Source organism: Toxorhynchites rutilus, chromosome 1 (assembly GCF_029784135.1).
Source record: "Toxorhynchites rutilus septentrionalis strain SRP chromosome 1, ASM2978413v1, whole genome shotgun sequence".
In the NCBI taxonomy this organism is placed as follows: Eukaryota; Metazoa; Arthropoda; class Insecta; order Diptera; family Culicidae; genus Toxorhynchites; species Toxorhynchites rutilus.
The window spans coordinates 35150666-35174535 of record NC_073744.1 but is presented as its reverse complement, the minus strand read 5'-3'; the positions used below and the strand labels follow the sequence as shown (position 1 = coordinate 35174535).

The 23870-nt window shown below is 37.0% G+C and overlaps 1 protein-coding gene across 8 annotated transcripts in view; it reads left to right on the top strand.

Moving 5' to 3' along the window:
• LOC129763359 (hemicentin-2) overlaps positions 1–23870 on the top strand; it is a 459584-nt gene that overhangs the window by 7788 nt on the left and 427926 nt on the right. For all 8 annotated transcript variants that reach the window (XM_055762336.1, XM_055762341.1, XM_055762332.1 and 5 more), the window contains exon 2: positions 9002–9713. The gene's annotated coding sequence lies outside the window, so the exon portion shown is untranslated. The remainder of the gene's footprint in view (positions 1–9001; positions 9714–23870) is intronic.

Here is a 23870-nt window from a genome sequence, read left to right as displayed (position 1 = left end):
TACGAATGAACTAGTTCGGCAGAAAGATTGCACGAAAGATTTTTCAAAAAACAGTAATTCGTCATACAAAATAGTTCCGAACGAACGGTTTTGGAACGAATGATGTGCAGCTGAACTGAATACATGGGGAAAGCAGAATGCGTTGGACGGAACGGATGAATAGAGGGAAACTTTGGTATAACGCACATTTCACTTTCAAAATTGAACGTTGTATCGAATTGTATGTTATATCGAAACATAATAAAGAACCAAGAAACATATAATATATCATGATGTTTTCCTTCATACTGTTGATTGAGGGTAAATAGATTGAATGATCATTTGCTTATTAAAAAAAAACTTTTTTCCCTATAACAGTGTCCTTCCTCCGTTGTTTTGGAGACTTGTTGGCAGTTGTATGAACTATTCATATAAATTTCGTTCAGAATTTAAAAAAAGTATATATTCTTTAAAAACAAAAGAATTTTAACATTTAAAATATTTTTTTTCAGCGTCATTTTTATATAATTTTTGTATCTTTTTGTGAAAGAGTAAATTGTTTCCTATATGTCAATCTCAAACTAAAATTTGTAGGTCTTAAAGTTTTTATGATATATTTTTCGAAAAAAAAGCTTAAAATTAAAAAAAAAAATCCAACTTAAAAACTATAAGAAGAATTGAATTTTGGCCAGGCAATGACATATAGGAAAATGCTCAAACTTTCAATCAAAAATAGCGAACAAAAATGGAAAAAAAATAAAAAAGAATAAAAAATATTTTGAAGATTGAAATTCGTTTCTCTCAAAACATATTTTTAAATTTTTTTAAATTTATTTTTGTTAATTATATTAAAAGTTGATACAATTACCAACCAGTCTCCCATCTATTGAAAGAAGGGCAAATTTTTTAGATTTTTTTGAACTTTTTTCAATGTGATTTGAAATGTATAAAATGTATTTTTTATGAAAATTTCAACAATTTTCTACATTTCATTCTTTGACCAAACTTGTGTAGGTATTACAGTTTTTGAATTAGATTTTTTTGTAAGAAAATAATAAAAACTCAAAGTGGGTTATATCTGTGATATAACCGCAATGTAGACGTAGGAATAACGTTGGCTTAGCAGTCAATAGGTGACAAGCATATAACTCTTAGACATTTCAGCATTCCAATAAAGTTATTATCATACCACTTTGTTTTGTCGGAAAAGAATTATTCACGCTTAAAGTAGGAATCTATTCCTCCTCGGAAATACCCAGCGCAAAAAATACCCCCTTCATAAGTCCCGAAAATTGGAATCATCGTTGATCCGGAGCAGAATTATTAACGCTTAAGAAGGAATGGATTCCTCCTCGGAAATACACGGCAAAAATATTACCTCCTTCCCAACAATTGGAAACGATGATCGATTGCGGCATTCGAAAACAAATAATTTTATAACGCTGCTTTCATAAATGTGATTTTTTCGATATGGTTGAATAATATCCACTACACCACCTGTGGAGGCGATCTGGCGTAGTGGTAACATCCGTACCTCTCATGCTGAAGGTCAAGAGTTGAATTCTCACTCCCGACATTCTTCCAAAAATGGAAGGAAAAGTGACGAACCAGCCAAAATGTGTTGAAAGTGTTGAAATGTGTTGAAAGTAATATCCACTCCACCATATCAAATGTTTCGTATTCTTCACTATCAAATCCATAGTCAATGGAACCCATCGGTATCGAACTATCATTGATACCTCGATTTTCGCTGAATGCTTCGGCTGCAGAAACGAATCGGAATTGGGAGAGAAGAGTATAGTGTTTAAGGGAGCGAGCGAGACCATTATCCCGTCGCTATTCAATCACAACTAAATGGATATCCGAGCGGGCGCCAGCTTACATACGGATTCGGATCATTTCAATAACCTATTTTCAAAGCTATTTTTAAGTTAGTTTTTCGAGTCAATAAGTAGCAATCATATACCTCTTGAACATTTTATCTTTTGTATAAAATGATTTTCATACAATTTCGTTGATCAAAAGCAGAATTATTAACACTTGAAGAAAGAATGGATTCCTTTTTGGAACTACTCGGCAAAAATAATGCCCTTTCCCAACAATTGGAAACGATAATCGATTGCGGCATTTGCATACAAATTATTTTATAACACCGCTTCCATCAATATGATGTCCTTGATATGGTGAGACATTAACAACATTATAACAATTATTTCGTATTCTCCACTGTCAAATCCATAGTCAATGGCACCCATCGGTATTGAATTACCACCGATTTCTCAATTTTTGCTAAATGCTCCTTTCAGTTCGGCTGCCGAAACGAAATGGAATTTGAAGAGAACACCATAATGCATTGGTGTGAGCATGACCTTCCGCATCTCACATCGCCATACAATTGAATGGATGATTTCCGAGCGTCTGCTTATATACGGAATTGTGTGATTTCAGTAGTCTGTTTTCAATTTTTTTTTTGGCTAATGTAACAAATTTTGTGGCCAATAATTCACAATCATATAACACTTGGCGATTTTGTCTTTCGAATGAAATGATCATCAAATCAATAATGAAGCGTGTTGCGAAGCAAAGTGTTGTTCACATTGCACTATGGTCCAGGAGGTGCATTTAAGTGGAAATTAGCATCTAGAGCTCGACAGTGATTCTCTAGACAAAAACTGTCTTCGACAAAGTTGTTACATATAATAGAGCGCTCATTTATATGTTATCAAAAATAGGGTGACCAAAATTTTCGATGAAATGAAAAATCTAACTTTCTTATCTTTATAGATAGAGGTAAACATAGTTCGACAATATTGTAGCTCTGGTTATTTTAAGTAAGTTTGTGGAACAATATTTCTTCCTATCTCTTCAAATAACCGATATAACGCTTTTTCTCTAGGTTGAATTAGGGTTACCATGAAAAAAAAAAGGTTTTTTTGCTCTAACTTTTATATGTAAAATTCTACATCAAAACTGTCTTTGAATGATCTTTAGAGCTTTCCAATTCACGCATTTTACGGTACATAACTTGTATGTATCTTAATGCTACTCAAAGTTATTGATGTTTTCCCCCGAAAACACGACCTTTTCATTTGCTAGTCATTTTTTTTGGGGCAAACATAATAAAAAATTATTGATAGCATTTTAAAGAGCACATTTGACTCTACATAAGGTGAAACTTTCAAAAGAGTGTTATTTTTTGTATTTGAGTAAATTAAATTTGAAATTATGAGTTTTTGAATATAAATGAACAAGTTGCAATTTTTAAATGCATATAGTAAGCGTAGACTTTACAGCAGCATCACTTCAGTTCAGTCTTATAGCCACTCAACATGGAGGTTCAAAGAAGACACATTGTTGATTTCCTTTTTCGGTGGACGAAATATAGAAGACGTTATACAATTATTACGAGAAAAATTTCTGACTATTTTCTTTTTCTACAATAAAATATATTTATTGTATAAAAAGAAAAGCGGGGACCGACAAATTATCAAATGCTTCCTGAATAGAAACCGTACGAAGAACAACTCGGGGCTCGACGTGTTATTTTTTAGTAATATATTGACATATTTTACTGGCGATGAGTTGATTGATGACATTATTTTACCAAACTTTTGTTGTTCCTATTGTTTTATGCAAATTTATTTTTATAATCTTCCGTATGTACATATTAACCTGTTTTAGTTGTTATAATGGAAATTACATTCATAGTAATAAATAAAAATCATACAAATAAAAAACTACAAAATCAAATGCTTAGCATTTTCCGGAATCAGAAGATCGGAATACTCTGGTGTTTGCCTATTACTAAGAGATAATACTGGATCCGAAGCTGTTGCGAAGCCCAGTTCTTCAGCAGAATTTTTTTCTGTAATCTTCCGAACACGGTTACGCTTCATCCTTTGGCTCAGCATTTGGCTTTTCAGGCACTTTCTGGCACTCAAAACACATATATCTTGGCATTTTTCTCGTAATAATTGTATAACGTCTTCTATATTTCGTCCACCGAAAACAAAAACAAATATGTGTCTTCTTTGAACCTCCATGTTGAGTGGCTATGAGACTGAACTGAAGTGATGCTGCTTTAAAGTTTACGCTTACTATATGCATTTAAAAATTGCAACTTGTTCATTAATATGCAAAAACTCATAATTTCAAATTTAATTTACTCAAATACAAAAAATAACACTCTTTTGGAAGTTACACCTTATGTAGAGTCAAATGTGCTCCTTAAAATGCCATCAATAATTTTTTATTATGTTTGCCCCAAAAAGAACGACTAGCAAACGAAGAGGTCGTGTTTTCGGGGAAAAAACATCAATAACTTTGAGTAGAATTAAGATACATACAAGTTATGCACCGTAAAATGCGTGGATTGGAAATCTCTAAAGATCATTCAAAGACAGTTTTGATGTAGAATTTTACATATAAAAGTTAGAGCAAAAAAACCTTTTTTTCATGGTAACCCTAACTCAACCTAGAGAAAAAGCGCTATATCGGTTATTTGAAGAGATAGAAAGAAATATTGTTCCACAAAGTTACTTAAAATAACCAGAGCTACAATATTGTCGAACTATGTTTACCTCTATCTATAAAGATAAGAAAGTTAGATTTTTCATTTCATCGAAAATTTTGGTCACCCTAGTTTTGATAACATAAAAATGAGCGCTCTATTATATTTAACAACTTTGTCGAAGACAGTTTTTGTCTAGAGAATCACTGTCGAGCTCTAGATGCTAATTTCCACTTAAATGCACCTCCTGGAGCATAGCGCATTGTTTTTAAAACAGCACCAATAATGATTTCCTCGAATTTTTTTGGATGAAAAACAATTTTGTTACGTAATAAGAGCAATTACATGAGTCTTTACTGCAATTCCAAATGAAATCGAACTGCAGATTTTCAAAACTTGTATTTTCGATTCGAACGAAAGTTTGTATTTTGGGTTGATGGAAAAATGAGTTTTCCACAGCATTTGGGATTTTTTTGACTCAAGTGTAAGTTTTGAAAAGGGCGTATCGATTTTAGTAAGAGAAATCTCTGATAATTTATATCTCAAAAAACTATGAGTCGTACCGAAATAGTGTCTTAGAAAGAGCTATAGAGTATTGATATTAAAACGTGAAAAAATATACACTGAGAAAAATTAGTACTCTTTCTTTTATTTGCAAGAAAAGAACTTTAATTTAAAATGTCTAAAATACATATTTTTTGGTGTCATCATCATCGAATTATTATGAATTTTCGAATTTTCAGCCACAAATTATGAATCCTGATGTAATTTGAAATAAAAAAGCTTATTATCAATCTCCTTCTAAAAGCAAACATTATCGAGATATTTAAAAACATATTTCTAATTTATTGCCTTTTTCAATTTTAATTTTTTTTAATTTATATATGTATTTTTAATTTTTTTTAAATTTTTTCATATAAAATAGAAGTTTTGCAGAAAATATCAAAAAAATTAGTCCAAGATGGTAAAACTATTTTTGACGAACTTTGTGGAACATCGAATTTTTTATGAATTTTCTTAAATGGAATTTTTGTATGTGAACAATCATTGTTAGCCACAAATTATGAATCCTGATGTGATTCAAAACAAAAAAAGCTTTTTATCAATCTCCTTCTAAATGCAGCCATTCTCGAGATATTAAAAAAAAATATTTCTAATTTATTGTTCTTTTTATAGTAAATACGCTAGTTTAATATGTTTGTCGTGTTATACCGCCATGTTCATGAATTTTTATGAATTATCATTTTTAACAACTTTTCCGAACACATCATTATGGTAAAACTATATGTTTAGGAGTTACGTTGAAAAACATTATCGCTACGTTTTGTATTAACCCACATGTTCTCAAATGTTTTTCAACGTAACTCCTAGATATATATGTTTTGTCATTTGTCGATTTCATTTGGAATTGCTCTTTAGTATAAAAACAAAATTTTTCATTGCATTTTCATCATGTTGAGCAGGGTTCAATTAATAAAACATAAACCAAACATTTCTATAGCACGCAAAATAAAAATAGAAAACAAGTATAAAAGCAAATAAGAGCAAAAAAAAAAAAAATTCAAAGCATAAATATTTATTGTGGTCTCTTGAAGCCTCGATGACCTGTTAAAACACGTTCAGGCATACTATCGACCAAGTTCTGGAGGTGCTGAGTGTCGATTTTGTCCCACGCCTTCAGGAGAGTCGTGAAATAGGTGTCATTATTAGTGACACCATCTTTCACCACTTTGTTGTCGAGAATGGTCCACAGGTTCTCAATCGGGTTGAGACCAGGACTTTGTGGTGGCCATTCATTGGGGTTTCATTTTGCGTGAATGGAAATAGGCTTTGGTCTTCTTAGCAGTATGTTTCGGGTAGTTGTCCTGTTGGAAAACGAAACTATTTCGTAGGCCAGATTTTGGAAGCAATTCCTTCAGGTTGTCCGTAAGCATGTCAATCTAGACATCTGCTGTGATGATTCGATTAATTCGCACTAGGTTACACTAGCCCAGGAAACGCATTCCCACATCATTACATCGCCTCCTCCGTGCATGACTGGAGCCTGCAAATGGCGTTCCTGCAATCCGTCATTTTTCCGTCACCACTCTCGCGCCGCTTCTTGTTGAAAAGCTCAAATTTTGATTCTTCAGTCTAAAGTACTGTTCCCCAAAAGTCTTTGGGTTTGTTAATATGTTTCCGGGCAAATTCCAACCATTTCAGTTTATTTTTTCTAGCTGATAAGCGGACATTTTTTTGTGAATTTGCTCTTGAGTCGGTACTCAGCTAGTCTGCGGAGTACGGTTCTAACCGATTTCGTTAACTAGAGGTTTTCCTGAATGACTCTCTTCCCGGGTAATTCGTTGATCCGTCCGGCTATCGCTCTTCCGGATCTGTTAGCAAGCGAACCGTAAGGTTTGTGCTTGTGCACAACTCCATGAGCTGCTCCCCGGCTTATTCCGAACTTCTCGGCAATCTCCCGCTGTGAAATCTTTTTTGACTTTTATGTGGCAACGTAAACAACAATCTGTTTATATCGCGTCAAGTAAATCACTGAAAGGTGGAAACGAGGGGTTACTCAAAGTCTTTGAATAATTTTAATTTTAGTTTTTGGTGGTCGGGTTTTATTTTTATCATCACATATCTTCATACAGGGCCCGAAATCCTCGAAGTTGGAAAATGAAGACCGTCTCTTCTCTCAGTAGCTTTGCTTCGATTAGGACTACTTCGGCAGTCGCCGTTAACAGAAACTAAATTGACTAGAAAATGAGTTGACTAGCGTTGAGAGCGAGGATGAGTGATGAATTATTCTGGTCAATACTTATTCTGACTGAGGCGACTAATAAATACAAATCTACCTCTTCATTCATCTGACTTCAATCCACATTTCCATTTCCCCCTGACACTAATTACGTACCCGCGTACACAATCTTATTTTTATGTCCATATAAAAAAGAATGAAAACTTGATTTCTGATGCAAAAAGTGTTACACTATTAATGGACGGTTTATTGTCTGTCCACCGTGAATTCAAACCAACGAACATAAACAGTTATTAGGTATGCTATAAAGGTCCCCGCGTTAGTATTAATAAATAGCATGCAGTTTGGGCACAACATTGCACGCTATTTCATACGTGTGAGTAATGTTCGTCTACGATACAAAACAATCTAGCTCACCTGTAGATATGTCAAACCACGTTGAACTCAAACATCGATACATGCATACGTGGTACATGAGAGAGAGAGGGACGAATTCGTTTTGGGAGAAGTCACTTCAAAATGCAATGAAGACAATTTGACGGGGAAGAATGAAATGAGATAGTCGAGTCGTAGAGGGGGAAAGCTACTAAGCGCCCGACTGACTGTTTAGTCGTATTGGCGAAAAAACTGCGCGTCAAAAGTCATTTCCAACTGAATACGGAGGGGCATTTCCACATAGCCAGCTGACTATCCTCAGTTAACTATGACTATATCGAACCCTGTCTGCACATATTAAAGAAGCCATGCAAGGAAGCAAAAAAAAATCTAACAAAAATGGCAAAACTTGTTAATTATGTACTTGAAGGTTTCTATTCAACGAAATCACGGTAGTAGTTTTTGAAGAAATAATTCAGAAATTGAAAAAGTTTTAAAATTTGCAAGGTGGGCTTCTAATGTCTATCACTGTAAGAATTATTGTACATTTACCGATGGTAAACACTTATCAGAATCAAAAATGAGAAGATTGGACCCTGGCAAGGCTCTATTATCCACAAAGTTTCGACGAGAATCTCGTGTGGAGGGTTTAACGTTGATAGAGATGTTATTAGAAAGATTGTACAATGCACGGCTCTATCATGTAGGATATGATTTTGAGTACGTTTGTGATGTCAAAATTTTTGCAATGAAAGAACTGTATTGGCTGCTGATTGAGAGGTTCGAAAGGGTACACACAAACATACCAGTTCGTGGTATTTTATCAAGATGCTTGCCATGAGCTGTCAATCTCTTGTCATCATATCGAATTTAAAAGTAACAGTGACTACAACATATCATAATTCTTTTCCCTTTCCCATTTGCTTCCACCCACACCCACAACCAACGCCCAGTACTCTTTGCAAAAAAAATCCAGAGAAAAAAAATGCAAAACAAACAAAACCTTCGAAAAAAAAATTAATACCGCGTGAGGGACAAATAATTGCACGACCAGAAACAGCAGTCAAGCCAAAATCGATCGGCACTCCTCGCTCGTCTTACCGATTTCCCTCCCGCCTCGGCAATCAATTTTCCAGCTGGATTAACAGCAGATTAAGGACCAATACATTTCAGTTGTCGTCGCGGGGTGGAGGAGTGAAAGCAGCATCGACAGAACATAGATAATAAAAAAAACACTCGCGCATCCGTCGAGGGGCAAGTGCTCTTGTGTACGCTAAGCGGATTTAAGGTTACTGTGCACCAAACACCCCCCCCCCTGGTGATGAGTGATGTAATTTTCTTGTGCTCTTTCGACCCGGATCAATTTATGTGTTATTTCTTCTCTGTACTTTTTATAGGAATTTTTTGAAGTGATTCCAATGAATACAGCTCAATAATAATAATGATGGTTCAAGTGATGTGAATTATAATTGAAGAACGTAATGAAGCCAATGTAGCTCAATAGCTGGTTTAAATCGTAAATCCTGTGGATTTGAAGAGTGACTCTTGAAGTGCCGCTGAAGGATTTTCAATTAAACAGAAAGGGAATTATAATCTATTGAACTCATACGCAGATCCTGATCCAGACCAGTGAAACAGTACAAACTCGCCTGTTAATGTGTCTGTGGGAGTGTAAGTGTGTGGATAAGTGGATTATGTGGGGTATTTGAACATTCCCGCACTGCAACGGCTCTATTCTACGATCGATCATCGTCGCGATTCCGATTGACGTTGCGAAAAACGTTTGTGGAATGGCACGAATTTTCCATCGTGCGGCTCTTCCGGTGATATAGCGATATCCGTTACGCTAAGTTTATTGTACGATTTGGAGCACGTGAGCAACCCACCCCTACACGACGGTTGTGTGTGTGCGAGTGGAAAGGGTGGATGAGACCATGGATCATATTCACGCCCGACTGGGTCTCCCTTATGGTGGGGGTGGCGGTACCTCCAATCGGTGAAGAGAGGAATATATCGCCCCGTTGGATGGATGGATAGATTATGACTCCAACCGGTGTCTATTGTGAGGAGTGCACGAGGAGCTTCACCCAACGCTTACACACACTCAAGGTAGGTAAATGTGGATTTATGATACGGTTTTTCGTCTGCTCGCGATATCGGCGCGAGTGCTTTATCCATCAGAGAAAGAATGGAAGTAGAAAAAAAATGGAGGCAATACGTGTGCGAGTGATTTATACATACCATTGTGGGTCGATTCGATTGATCACCTTTTCCGTTTCGTTCCACGCCGATGGAAACCGCTCCTGATGAATAGGGGGCTCTGCTCTCTGCGAGTGCGAGAAAATTTGTGTGCCCTTTTCTTACCCGGCGTAAGGAAGCTTCAGGAGAAAAAAAAGTGGTGAATCATTTGGGGAGGATTTACCAGAAGCGGAACCAAATTTGGTATTTCTTTCGGTGAATGGTGGTTAACTCGTTTTGCTCGAATTCAATAGGATTTGATCGAACGGCGCGTGATTGAATACAACCGAGTAAAATCCTACGCTGCCTACCTTGGGAAAATTTGATTACCCCCACTGGTATATTTCAGCTTCAAAGGGTTAACCTAGGCTTATGGATACTTCCGAGCATGTGGAGCTTGTAATGTCGGGTCAATGCTAGAATATGATAGGTGATCAAATTGGGGCTTTAAGGAACGTAATCTTTTTTTTTGTTTCGCTACTGTATTCTATTTCGGTTAGGATCCGCAGTTCTGCTATTTTGTGCGACGATCCGTTTTCAATAATATTATTTTGGGGCGTTTCTGTTTCGATACTAGTTAAGGGATTTAGACTAAAACAGGATCTTCCCGACTGTATTTTGGCTGCCGTACCGTATGCAATCACAGTTATGATTCAAACTACCTCGAACAGTAGGAACGAAAATATCTCTTTAGAGAGAACGAAATAATTTCGCAGTCATGTGTTATAATTTTTTTGCAAAATAACATTTCAATCGAAAACTCAGTTTGAACTGAGTTCTGTGTCATCGCACCTCCAGCTGAATTGATGTTGGTGTGATAGTGTGTTATAGTGATACAGGTCCGACTCGATTATATATAGTCGACCATTTTTTTTCAACAACTATTTTCAAATCCTATACATAATCGAATCTCAAGAAAACAAATTTTTCATTAATGTATGAATGTCAAACATTAATAGAAAAATAGCTTTTTTTGTGATTCGATTATGTATTGGATTCGAAAATTAACGTTGGAAGTGAAATTGCGATTATATATAATCGAGTCCGACCTGTAGTGTGATATGATAGAATTTATTGTTAATCTTATTCGTTAATTGTTTGCGATTGGCAAATATGTGCGTTATGAACAGTGATATCAATTTTCCAGATTTTCAAGTTTTATCCACACATTTTGCGGTGCTTCCTGATACACAGATAAGTTCCCTATTTTTCCCGATTTGTTGAAACAATCCTGATTGTTCCCTCTTTTTATTTATATTAATTTTTTAAGGTGGCATTCAAGTGTAAAGGTAGGAATTCCGGACGTTTTTCCGAGCTACGAAAAAATATAACAATGAATAATAAACATTGTATCCTTATTTACTTATCTATCTTTTAACAATAAAAAAAATTGAACGAAGAAAAAAATCATAATTTGAATGATTACAAGCTGATCAAGAGTTAGGGTTAAAAAAAAAAAAAGTTGTGCCATGGAGTACACGATTCCAACCCTTCTGGTTATCTGGTACTTCTTCTGGTACAAAACAAAATCGAATCGATTCTGAATCAGTAAAGATGCCGCTATCACATGAACCGGACAAGTCAAAAACATGTTTTTTGACGAAATGGCGGCTGTTTGAAGACGAAAAAGCTGTATACAACGTTTTTTCACGTTTCCGGATTTTTTCAAAATTCCGAATTCCGAAGTTACGATTTTTATTGGTGCATGCGAAAGACAGATGCATACAGATTGTATTCACATAACTTCGACATAAATCGATTCAGTAGAACATGAGATATCGTGTATGCCGGTATGAAAAAACTAAAAACTAAAAATAACTGTAAATAACGGGATTTTCGTAGACTCCTTTATAGAGTATGTTCCTGAACGCCTAAACTTTAGAAATAAGAAAAATATTTTGATTCGATTTTTTTTTTCAAATTTACAGACTAGAATACTGCTTTGAAATGGCTAGCTTTCTTCGGCGCCAGTCTTCCAAAAAACACTTACACATGTCCGCGCGATGTTCAAACTCCATGTTTGTGCTTAAACACGCAGGGGAACCGCGGGTAAGAATGGACAGGCGGTTGATTTGTATAGTTGCATTATGAATTTCAAATTTCTCTTCATAGGAACCCCTTCTACATGCTATTCTATAATATTTAAACCATCCTGTGACAATGAATACTGATTAAAAGTGGAATAGGAACACGAAAATCGAAAATCAAACGTGATTCCGCTTGTGGATGTAATTTTTCGGCTTCGATATTAAGCATTTTGAGTGGATTCATTGCAAAATTGAATTCGCTGATGGTTATATTTCGGTTTGTGAGTTGACAGGAAGCTATTAGCTATTAAGCTATTAAGCTATTAAGTACCTACAGAAAAGTAAATTCATTCGTAAGTGGTAAATTTAAATTATTGAAATAATTACACTGGTGGGGTTGAAATGGACAGTCACATCCATAATCACATCCAATGCATAATAGAAAGTGAAGGGAAGAATGTTCAATTTTTTTTATATTGCTTTTATATTCATATTGCTCTTTTTGTTCTATTTCAGTTACTGGACGCACAAACACTGAGAGAGAGCGAAATTATTCCTCTCGCGAGCGATAAACTTCTACGCTTCATATATTATGAACCTGTCCATATTCCCCCCACTACATGTCCATTATACCCGCATCGATAAAAATGCTGTACTGTTCGGCTTGTTTTAATTTCAGTAAAAAACATGGAAAAATAATTTTTTATAACACTAGCTGACCCGGCAAACTTCGTCTCGCCCAAAACTTATTTTTCGTTACCACATCCACGTTTTCTTATTAAGCCCACGTTTGTGGGTCCAATCGCAAAACTGTTCATTGATTGATCTTCCAATCTACCTTTATAAATTACCTTTTACTGTCAAATTCCTAGTACTTCTAGCAAAACTCGTCATCATAAAATAAAATTATTTTCAGACACAATTCCCGTTCAAGATTTTTCAACCACTTGCAAATAGTATGTTTCTTCGTTACATGGAATAAATGTTTGATAAATAGAATGTGATAGAATAAAAAAGAGCTCTAAATCGGACAATTCCTTTCTCGAGTTTTGCTCTTATCAACACTTTCGGCGATCCATATTTATTTATATAGATAGAAGATATAGGAATGCGTTTTATCACATTAACATAGATTTCCACTTTCGAACGAAGATCAATTTCGTTAGCGCAAACATCAAATGGCATCAAACGGATTACCGAAAATTTTCAATTGTCATGTTTGGTTGGAATATGTTTGGTTGAAATATGTGTGTTATTTTTATGAGACCCCTCTCCATTCCAGAGGAGGGAGGGGTGTCATACCATCATAGAAACACTTCTCTTACCCAAAAATCCTCACATCCCAAATTTGGCTCAATTTGCTTGATTATTTCTCGAGTTATGCAGAAGCTTGTGTTTCATTTGTATGGCATCTCCTCCTTAGAGAAGCTAGAGGAGTGTCTGTCCACCATAGAACCATTTATTGCATTCTAAAACCTCCACATACCAAATTTGGTTTCGTTTGCTTGATTAATTCCCGAGTAATGCAGAAATCTGTGTTTCATTTGTATGGCATCTCCCCCCCCCCCCCCTTTTGAGTGGGGGGAGGAGTATCGAACTATCATAGAAACATTTATTACACCCTAAAACCTTCACATGCCAACTTTGGTTTCGTTAGATTGATAAATTTCCGAGTAATGCTGAAATTGTGTTCCATTTGTATGGCAACCCCTCCTTTGAGTGAGGGGAGGAGTGTCTAACCATCATAGAAACATTTATTGCACCCTAAAACCTTCAAATGCCAACTTTGGTTTCGTTTGCTTGATTAATTTCCGAGTAATGCAGAAATTTGCGTTTTATTTGTATGGCAGCTCCCCCTTAGAAAGGGAGGAGGGGTCTCAAACTATCACGAAAACCTCCCCGGCCCCAAAAACCTCTACATATCAATTTTCATGTCGATCGGTTCAGTAGTTTCCGAGTCTATAAGAATCAGACAGACAGACAGACATCACTCCATTTTTATATATATATATATATATAGATTTGGCCAATTATTTCGAAAACCAGTATATTGAACTGTAAGAAACTGCTTTTAGGTTTTGGAAAACATAAGTTTCCAAAGATATAATTGAAGTTCTTCTTAACATGTCCGTCTTACCCCCATCCCCCCAACATATTTTTTGCTAGTGATTTTTGTTCATTCCTAACACTCCCAATGATGCACAAACTCAAACATGTTTGAATCACACACGTTTCTCACATGGACAGTCGCATCCATAATCCCATCCAATGCATGATAGAAAGTGAAGGGAAGCATATTGCTTTTATATTTATATTGCTCTTTTTGTTCTATTTCAGTTACTGGACACACAAACACTAAGGGTGGGTTTAGACTAGGGATATATTCATGTGAAGAAATATGATGAGATTTATAGAAATCGCATCAACCGTTAACACTAGCGTGAACTTCTATAATGAATATATTCATATCTTCGGTGAATTTATTCACCTGAAGTAGACCTGCATCCAACTTTAGTGATTTCTCACCAGTGTGAAATTCACAAGCGTTTACATATGCTGAATTTATTCAAGTTATATATACCTCGAATAAGTGTATCATATTTATTCTCACCCGTTTACACCTATTTTCACGTGAATAAATCCATCTATAGCTATAGATCTCCCTAATGTAAACCCACCATAAGAGAGAGCGAAATTATTCCTCTCGCGAGCGATAAACCTCTACGCTTCGTATATTATGAACACTGTCCATATCCCCCCACTACATGTCCATTATACCAGCACCGATAAAAATGTTGTACTTTTCGGCTTGTTTTAATTTCAGTAAAAAACATGGAAAAAACATTTTTATAAAACATTTGGCCAGTTATTTTGAAAACCAGTATATTGAACTGTAAGAAACTGCTTTAAAATGTTTGAAAACATGAGTTTCCAAAGATACAATTGAAGTTTTTCTTAACATGTCCGTCTTACCCCCATCTCCCCTAATCGCTCTTTCCCATGAAAAAAAATTTCTGAATATAAAAAAGCTTTCCATGAAAATTTTTTTTACTCCGTGCATGTTGCCAATTGAAGTTTGGGGAACCGAGGGCAAATTATTTTTTACGAACATCAAACATCAAAAATATCATAGGGGGGTGTTTTGAGATAAACAAGGTTTTTAATATTAAATTCAATTTATGGGTAAGACTTGTTAACAGTTTGATCCTTCAAACCCTACGTTGTGTCTTAGTTTTTATTGTTTCCAAAATATTGGACACTTTCTCGATTCATTCGTTGTGGACTTCAGCGTAAAGCACGTGTTTACTTTCAAAAATCATGCGTGCCAGCATGCTTTATTCCTCACAACTAAACGACCAACTATAAAACGACGAGCACAATGGTCTATTGGAATGAAAATCTCGCCTAATTTGTAGGAAACACAGTCTTGAAATATTTCACGATTTAACACAGTTCATGTTATAAATTTTGGCTGTTATTAAAGGGTGTGTCACATCAAATTGCATCACGGAAAAAACGCTGTAGAAATTTAATTTTTAGGAATTATATCCTCAGCTTTCGCTTATAATCAGATAAGAGTGTATAGATCACGTTGGCCATGCTTCACTGTCAATTTTTCGTAAATTTGGAAAAATGTCGTCGAACGAAAAAGAGCGTCGTGAATTAATCCTGTGCACTCATTTCGAGAATTCGGAGTTGTCACATCTGGACATCGGTAAGATGCTGGGAATCGTCCAATCCACGGTCAGCAGAGTACTAAAATGATACTTTGAGAACCTAACCATCGACCGGAAGGTGAAGAACGGCAAAAATGGATGCTCCGTCAGTGAAAAAGATCACAAGCGCGTAGTTAATCAGTTTAGACGTGATCCGAGAAGTTCGGTCCGGGATGTCGCCAATAAGCTGAATTTGTCAAGTTCATTCGTCCAGCGGACCAAGCAGCGGGAGGGCCTGCGTACATACAAGGTTCAGAAGGCTCCTAACCGCGACGAAAGGCAAAACATGGTGGGGAAGACGCGAGCCCGGAAGCTGTACACCGAAATGCTGACGAAGCCGCATTGCCTGGTAATGGACGACGAAACCTACGTCAAAGCGGACTTTCGTCAGCTGCCGGACCTGTTGTTCTTCTCCGCAGAGGACAAATTCAGCGTTCCGGAGGAGATTCGCAAGCAGAAACTATCCAAGTTTGCCAAAAAGTACATGGTGTGGCAAGCGATCTGCTCTTGCGGAAAGCGGAGCGCCCCCTTCGTGATGACCGGCACGGTAAACGGGCAGGTTTACCTTAAGGAGTGCCTACAGAAGCGCTTACTACCACTATTGAAGCAGCACGAGGACCCGACCATCTTCTGGCCGGATCTCGCTTCGTGCCACTATTCAAAGGACGTGTTGGAGTGGTACGAAGCCAACGGGGTCACTTTCGTGCCAATGGAAATGAACCCGCCCAACGCGCCGGAGCTTCGCCCAATAGAGAAATATTGGGCGATTATGAAGCAGGCCCTCCGGAAGAACCCAAAAGTTGTCAAATCGGAGGCGGACTTCAAGAGAAAATGGATTTCTGTTAAAAAAAAATACAACCTGACGTTGTACAGAACCTTATGGACGGGGTAAAGAGGAAGGTGCGAGCATACGGGCTTGGGCTCGAAGTATGAATAAAAAGAAAATGCCAAAAGTTGTTTAATAGTTTTTATTTTACTGTCTAAAATTTTCAAAAGGATCGGTCTACTGGGCGAATTTCTACAGCGTTTTTTCCGTGATGTAATTTGATGTGACACACCCTTTATTGTTATAGTTCATTAATTTTCCAACAACTTTGTCTATGTTGCGCCGATTGTGCCCCAGTTATTCGCTGCATAATATTTGGTTGGGGAAAAAGTTATTCATTATTTTCTCGATAGCTGACTTCAGTGATAATTAACCCGCGTAATATCGATCATACAATTTCAGGTATAGGCTCGTTGTAAAGGTAACATTTTACACCACACAAAATTCTTTTGCTGTTTTTTGTTTGTTCAATTCAATTGTTCAATTGTGAGTTACAGTGTGTTAACAATGGAGGTTAACAAAGAGAAAATTCGGTACATTTTACACTTTTGCTTTCATAAACGCGAAAATGCAAGCCAGGCCGCTGAAATTGCGTTTGGTGTGTATGATGTCGATACTGCAACAGTAAAATACGTGCACTTTAATTTATTTTTCAATTTCATTTTTTTTTTCCTAAATTTTTAAAATTTTTTTTAAATCTTATTTAATCTGCTGTCAACAAACGGATCGTTTAAAGCTGACGATTGACCAGAAACGTTCAAAATTTGCTAACAGGAGAGGTTTTCTATTCCATCAGGACAACGCAGGGTCACAGATTTCCGAGAGCTTGATTGGGATGTTTTTATGTATCCACTATATAGTCCGGACTCGGCACCAAGTGATTACTACCTTTTTCTCGCATTGCAAAATTTCCAGAGTGATAAGAAATTGGGATGAAGAGAAGATTGTAAAAATCTATTACTAGAGTTCATCGCCAATAAGGACCAAGACCTCTATGATAAAGCCATTGTGAAACTACCTTTAGAATGGCAACAAATTTTGCAACAAAATGGTGCATATCCAACTGTAACTAAGTGTGTGTTCATCTTAGGGAACTTCAAATTTTCATTGAACCAAAAAGAAGGGGAACAGAATATCTGTTGTTTAATTTAGCTATAATTTGGATGTAAATAAATAACAAGTATTTTCATGAAATTTTGATTCTCTGAATATAGCTTAGTCCGGTGCGTCGAAAAAAGGATTTAACCCTGAAATAAATAATTTAACAACAATAAAGATTAACCTTCTGTACAACGGAAACCAAATCACACCGGTAAACTCCACTGCGGTTATCCAAATTTGAAAACCATCGATTTATCTAATTTCAAAGATCGGTCCTTGCGTGGATTAGCACTCTGCAGTATGTGAACGATTGATTGTAATTAAATTTGCCAGAAAATGCATGCATGTTGGAAGGAAAGCCTGATGTCAACGGGTAGGCTATCCAAAACACTCGTTCAACATACAACATCTTGACCGTGCCAATCGTTGTGGGCTTCGCCGCCAATGACGGGTCACAACGAGCAACAATTGGATGTCCTCGTCATCACATTGTTTCACAATTGGTGATCGAATTATGGGCGCAGCCGTCCTTTCCGAATGCCCAGTTAAACAATGTTGGATTTTATTTATTTTTTAATGTGAGTAGCCGCGAATGTTATGTCTTTGTATGTTTCAACAAGAGCAGATGCTAGCGAGAAAATGATTTCATTACTTCACAGTACATTCCATCTTGATCGTTAATAGCCAGGCACAAATCGGAAACTGAGTTTATAAATATTTCTTCTCAGAAGTTACCTGTAGAATAGGGAGGAAGAAAAAAAATGCAAATGCGAAGAATTTCCCCTCCCGTCGGCCATTATGTCCGTTCGACGAGAAATTTCAAAGTAAACAACAGTAGACGGAGCTCGGTTCCTAAGTTCCGCACTCGTGTTCACTAAGGTTAAATAAAACAAACATTAATGGTTCAAAATAGCCCGCATTAGTGACTGATCGTTGCACGTTTTGTGCAAGATATCTTTTGGTCTGCTCAGAAAAGAGGTTCCCGCTCAAGCAAATGGTTTGTTAATTTTCTGCCTGGGATCGGAAAGCAGGAGAATGGGCGGCGGAGAGAAATTGAATATATTCTCGTCAAAATTTTAAGGTGCACAAATAACTTCGCTCGGGCTGATGTCCGGTGAGAAATGGTTGAAAGAGAGAGCAACAAAAAAAACTTCCCGGCTATGTTATGCTGTAAAGTTATTTAAATTTTCTTTCACGACCCCAATCGGATGATAGAGCCAGGGCGCCATTCCGCCAGGATTCAGGATCCCATTCAAGTTTAATCTCATTTACAGCGCACCACCAATTCGGGGCGGACCATACGCAACAAGATGAAAAAAAAATATATAAAGAAAACGAAAATGTTAAAATTCTATACCACGCCGATCGGGATAAAAACGTAGCCCGACCTGGCTTAAAGCTCCTTTGTAAAGACTTCCGGCTCCCGGTGGGATTGGGAAATCCACGCACAAAGGGGAACAAGGGTAAGAAAAGGAAGAGGAAAAAAGTACGGATGGACCCGCAGAGAAGTGTAAAAATCCATAACCAACAAAGCAGGAAGCAAGCGGCCGGGCAAATGAAATTAAGGATACGCCGTTCCCGGGTGGAAAAGAATGCCGCCGGCAAATGCGGAGAGCAAAAATGAAACTGCTCAAAGCCGTCGCAAATTTATAGCCATCCTCTGAAACAAAACCCGGACCGCAGTATTTTTGCTCTGCAGGCTTTGGATTTATGCTTCTGCAAGTGTATGTGTGTGAATATATGTAGTTTTCAATGAACCGTTTGTGGGGGAGGGCTCATAAAGGAAAGCGATTCGGGTGACAAAGCATTGATTTCTTCACTCTCCGACTATCGTTGACTTCTGGAAATTTGACGTGGGTTGCGACTGTCAACACTTTTTTCACCATTTGATGATTCGACTTCGAAACTCATGTTTGCCACCCACGAAACAAGCGTTGGGACTTTGCTCAAACAGCCCTTCCGAAGCATTAATAGACTTTTCCTTCCGCTGCTACATCAGGCCTCCCCGAGCAATCAAGCACCCCAAAATGGGCCATTCATCGTTCAAATAAAACTGACTCCGAAATAGGTTCTCATTTTAGATTATTGCTGTGTCGTATGATTTCGCTTTTTGACGGAAAATGATCCCTACCCGCCGCAATCCAAACACAAATAGCCCCTTTTCTCAGCAAAAAACCCCTTGGCCTGCATTTTGATTCGCCGTTTGCCGAAGGTGGGAAATATCGATGCCATATTTGAGTCTTGCGGTTACCCTCGCTCCGTCCCCCAAACTTCCACTCCTCATCGCCATCCCACCTCAAGAAGCGGGAGCAAATCTCGAAGAAACATGAAAATGACACCGAATGCCTCGGCTGAAGAAATTGATATAAATTGCCTTTTATCTTGTAACGATTCACCCTCATTCTCGCCTCGACTTCTTGGGCGGTTATTTCCCTTACTTTTATTGGATGAATTCTGTGCCTTTTTTTTACCTCCTGCGCGTCTTTTTCCCACGGAGGGAGCAGCTTTTTCCTCTTCCCTTTGGGGTTGATTTCCTGTCTTTCCTTATTCTTTTTTTTTGTCGCTGGTGTGTTGTTGTGCTGACGTCACGTTATTACCCGCAGCATAGGGCAATATGTATTAGAAAAAGATGCGATTTTCTGATTTTTGCTGGGCTTATGGTGAGGCTGAAGAAGGGAAGTGGGGCTGGATGGTAGGAGTGTTGGAAGATATGGTTGGAAAGATAAAGTTGGATGCGAACATCTTCGGCGGTTTATTTTGGAGGGAAATGAATAGCCACCATTTTTCTTTTTTCTAGCTTATACTTGAATCAAATCAATTTATTCTTGGAATATGAGCATTCTCTGCATCTTTTTGTTTTGTTTAGATGCACTCTAGAAATGTATTCCAGCAGTAATTAGACGTCACCCAAACTTGACAAGAGATCACTCACGGTCATAAGATATCTAATTTACATCACTTGGCGACAGTGCCGAAAATATTCACGTTCACGGCACGAATTTCAGCCTGCCTTGTATTGATAACCTACTGCTCAAGCGAGAGTCGATAAATATGAATCAACACTATCACTGGACCAGTGTAATGAACATCAACCTTTGCTTGCCATGAAGTTGCTGCAGTATCGGCTGATTTATGCTAAAAACCGTCGATAATTGGGTTCAGCATCTGGACTTCTGTAAGGTGGCCATGCAAAAGAAATCGAGTTCCATACACAATGGCATCAAATGTACTTTCACATGAATAAAGAATTTCATTGATGGTGGAAGCGATCTGGCGTAGTGGTAACATCCATACCGCTCACGCAAAAGGTCACGAGTTCAATTCTCATTCCCGACATTCTTCCAAAAATGGAAGTAAAATTGACGAACCAGCCAAAATGTGTTGAAAATCACTATAATATAGAAAACAAATTTTAATGATATCCAAAACCGTTTTTGTTTTATAAAAGTTTTATGAAAAAAAATAAAACTTTTGTAGCGCTCTTATTGAAAAACTCGTTACTAATAGATATGACGCGTAGGTATTAACCTACGTTGAGAAGGCAAAAGTTCCACTGAGAACGATCCAAGAAGATAAATAAAGGAATGAAAAAAGGCGACCGATCAAATTTGATCAATGACGATTTTTATGTACATTTATGATATATGAAAACCAAAGAATGTCGGGCTTTTCGTGTTGATGCTCGAATATTTTTCTGATTTTTTTATTCAAGAGTAATAAAATGAGTAAAACTTTTTGAGTTAAACGGTTTCATTGTGATTGAATATAATAATAATTCAATGATAATGTACTTAAAAACAAAAAAAATTAGCTTACTACTACTAGTTCAATATATGGCTTTGTTATGCTAGAATAAAGAAGAAAAAGACAATTTTTCGATATAAAAAAAATAAAACATTAAATGACAATGAAAATCAAACAACTTTAATTTTGACAGTAAAACGAATCACGCATCACAAACTAATCAGTCAAAAACAGTGCGCTGAATTACCAAACAGCAAAATCACCCGTTTTCTCAAGAATACGATTATAGCGACATTGCTGAGCTGATTTTCAAACGTGATTTTGTGGTAGCTATAATGAAAAAAAGTGGAAGGGTCTGACCCTAGAGGCACGGACGGAAACTTGACGTAGGACTTTGAGAAAATTTTGATTTTGTCTCCCATACAAATGAAACACAAATTTCTGCATAACTCGAGAACTAATCAAGAAACCGAGACCAAATTTGGCATGTTCATAATTTGGCAGGGTTCATAAAATGTTTTTAGGGCTTCGAGACCCCTCCCCCTCTCCAAGGGGGAGCTGCCATGCAAAAAAATATAACATAAATTTCTGCATAACTCGAGAACTAATTAAGAAACTGAGACCAAATTTGGCATGTGGAGGTTTTAGGGGGCAAAAAACATTTCTGAGGTGGTTCAACACTAAGGGAGGCTGCCATAGAAATTAAACATAAATTTCTGCATAACTAGAGAACTAATCAAGCAACTGGGACCAAAATTGACATGTGGAGGTTTTAGGAGGCAGTAAGTGTTTCTATGGTGGTTCGACACTTCTCCCCCCTCTCTGAAGGGGTGGGTGGAGGGCTGCCATACAAATGAAACACAAATTTCGGAATAACACGATTACTTATCAAGTAAATGGAGCCAAATTTGACCTGTGAGGGTTTTTTGGATACGAACAATTTTTCAATGATGGTTTGACACCCCTCCCTTCTCTGGAAGGGAGAGAAGGGTTCCATATAAATATAACACATATTTCAAGTCAATCATGACAATTGAAATTTTATTCCTTTTCATTCCATGTAAGGAAGAAACATGTTATTTGCAAGTGATTGAACGAGAATTGTGTCTGAAAATAATTTGATATCATAATGACTAGTATTTGTAGAAGGACTACGAAACGTATAGTAAAAGGAATTCGAAAAGGTCAATTTGAAGATCAATCAATTCAACGATCCTGCGATTGGACACATGAACGTACGTTTAGTACAATGTTTGAAGGTGAACTAAAAAATCATTTTTGGCGGGACGAAGTTTGACGGGTCAACTAGCATTACATAAAATTCATTCGAAATAAATATTCCAGCTTGAACAGATTGCTAAAGGAAAGTGTAGAATCGTGTCTTTCATTACGGTTGCCAAATCAGAAAACAGGTCACGTTATGAGATAAAGTTAACGTTAATAACGAACGGATTTTGACGATTTACATACAAATCCAGCGGTACTCAACCTTTTTTTCATAGGAGCCACATACACGTGTAAGTAATGGTGCCGTGGGCCGCAAAGAAAAAAAAAGATAAATGAAGAAGAATGATGTTCAAGACACGACCGTACTGTTAACATATAACTTCGAACTTATTGCCGGTGAGCACAAACATTGAAGAAATTTAATAATAAAACTCTTTAATACAAATATTTGATAGCACTGACAATGGACGACAAATGAATGCTTTCACTGAGTGAGGAGCGCGAACGCTTCGCGAAGCAATTTGACAAAAATTATGAAATTAATTCTAAGCATCAACATGTTCTGTACTTTTCCAGTATCTCCTAGCAAAATTACATCTCCAACGCAAAACGAAGCAGCTCAGCAGACGCAGAACGAGAACGGAAAATCCGAAGTGATTGTTACACATACAAATTGATAACGGACCAGGCGGGCCAACCAAAATATATTAGTGGGCCCCAGGTTGAGTTTAGCTGTACCAAACGAATCGGAAATTCCCAAAGATTTTTTTATGCTATATATTACAATCCCCTGATGAAATTGATGAAAACTAGAAGAAGCATTTTCATTTTCTCATACATTTGTTCTGCGCATTTGTGAACTTCCCTACCCATGCCGTCAATAACACACAGAACCTTAATGCAACTTTTTTCGAGACCAGTAATATTAATAGATGCGTTGCTTTTGAGAATAGCGCAAAATGATGTTGATATTGTTAGTCGCTTCAAGCCATGCCAAGTAGCATGCTCTGTATGCATACTATATTGAAAGCTTGTTTGATGCTGGTTGGTTTCCGTTGTACGAACGATGTCTAGAGCAGTGCGGTGAAAATTCAGTCTCAATCGAAAGAAATCGATGAAAGTGACAAAGAATACCATTCGTCAGCATTGCTCGATCGCTTGAATTTGGCTAACCTTGTCAACTGAAATCCGAAAGGGTTCATTGTCAAACGAACGCTATTCCTTCTCATTTGAATGTGATAAATGTATTTGTCTGAACGAAAACAAATAATTCATTCACACGACCTCGGCTTTTCGCATTGAAGAATGATTTCAGTTTATTCGTTGTCATATAAGCAGCGCATACACAGAGCGAGCGATGGGAGAGCTTTTTCTAATGTCCCTTACC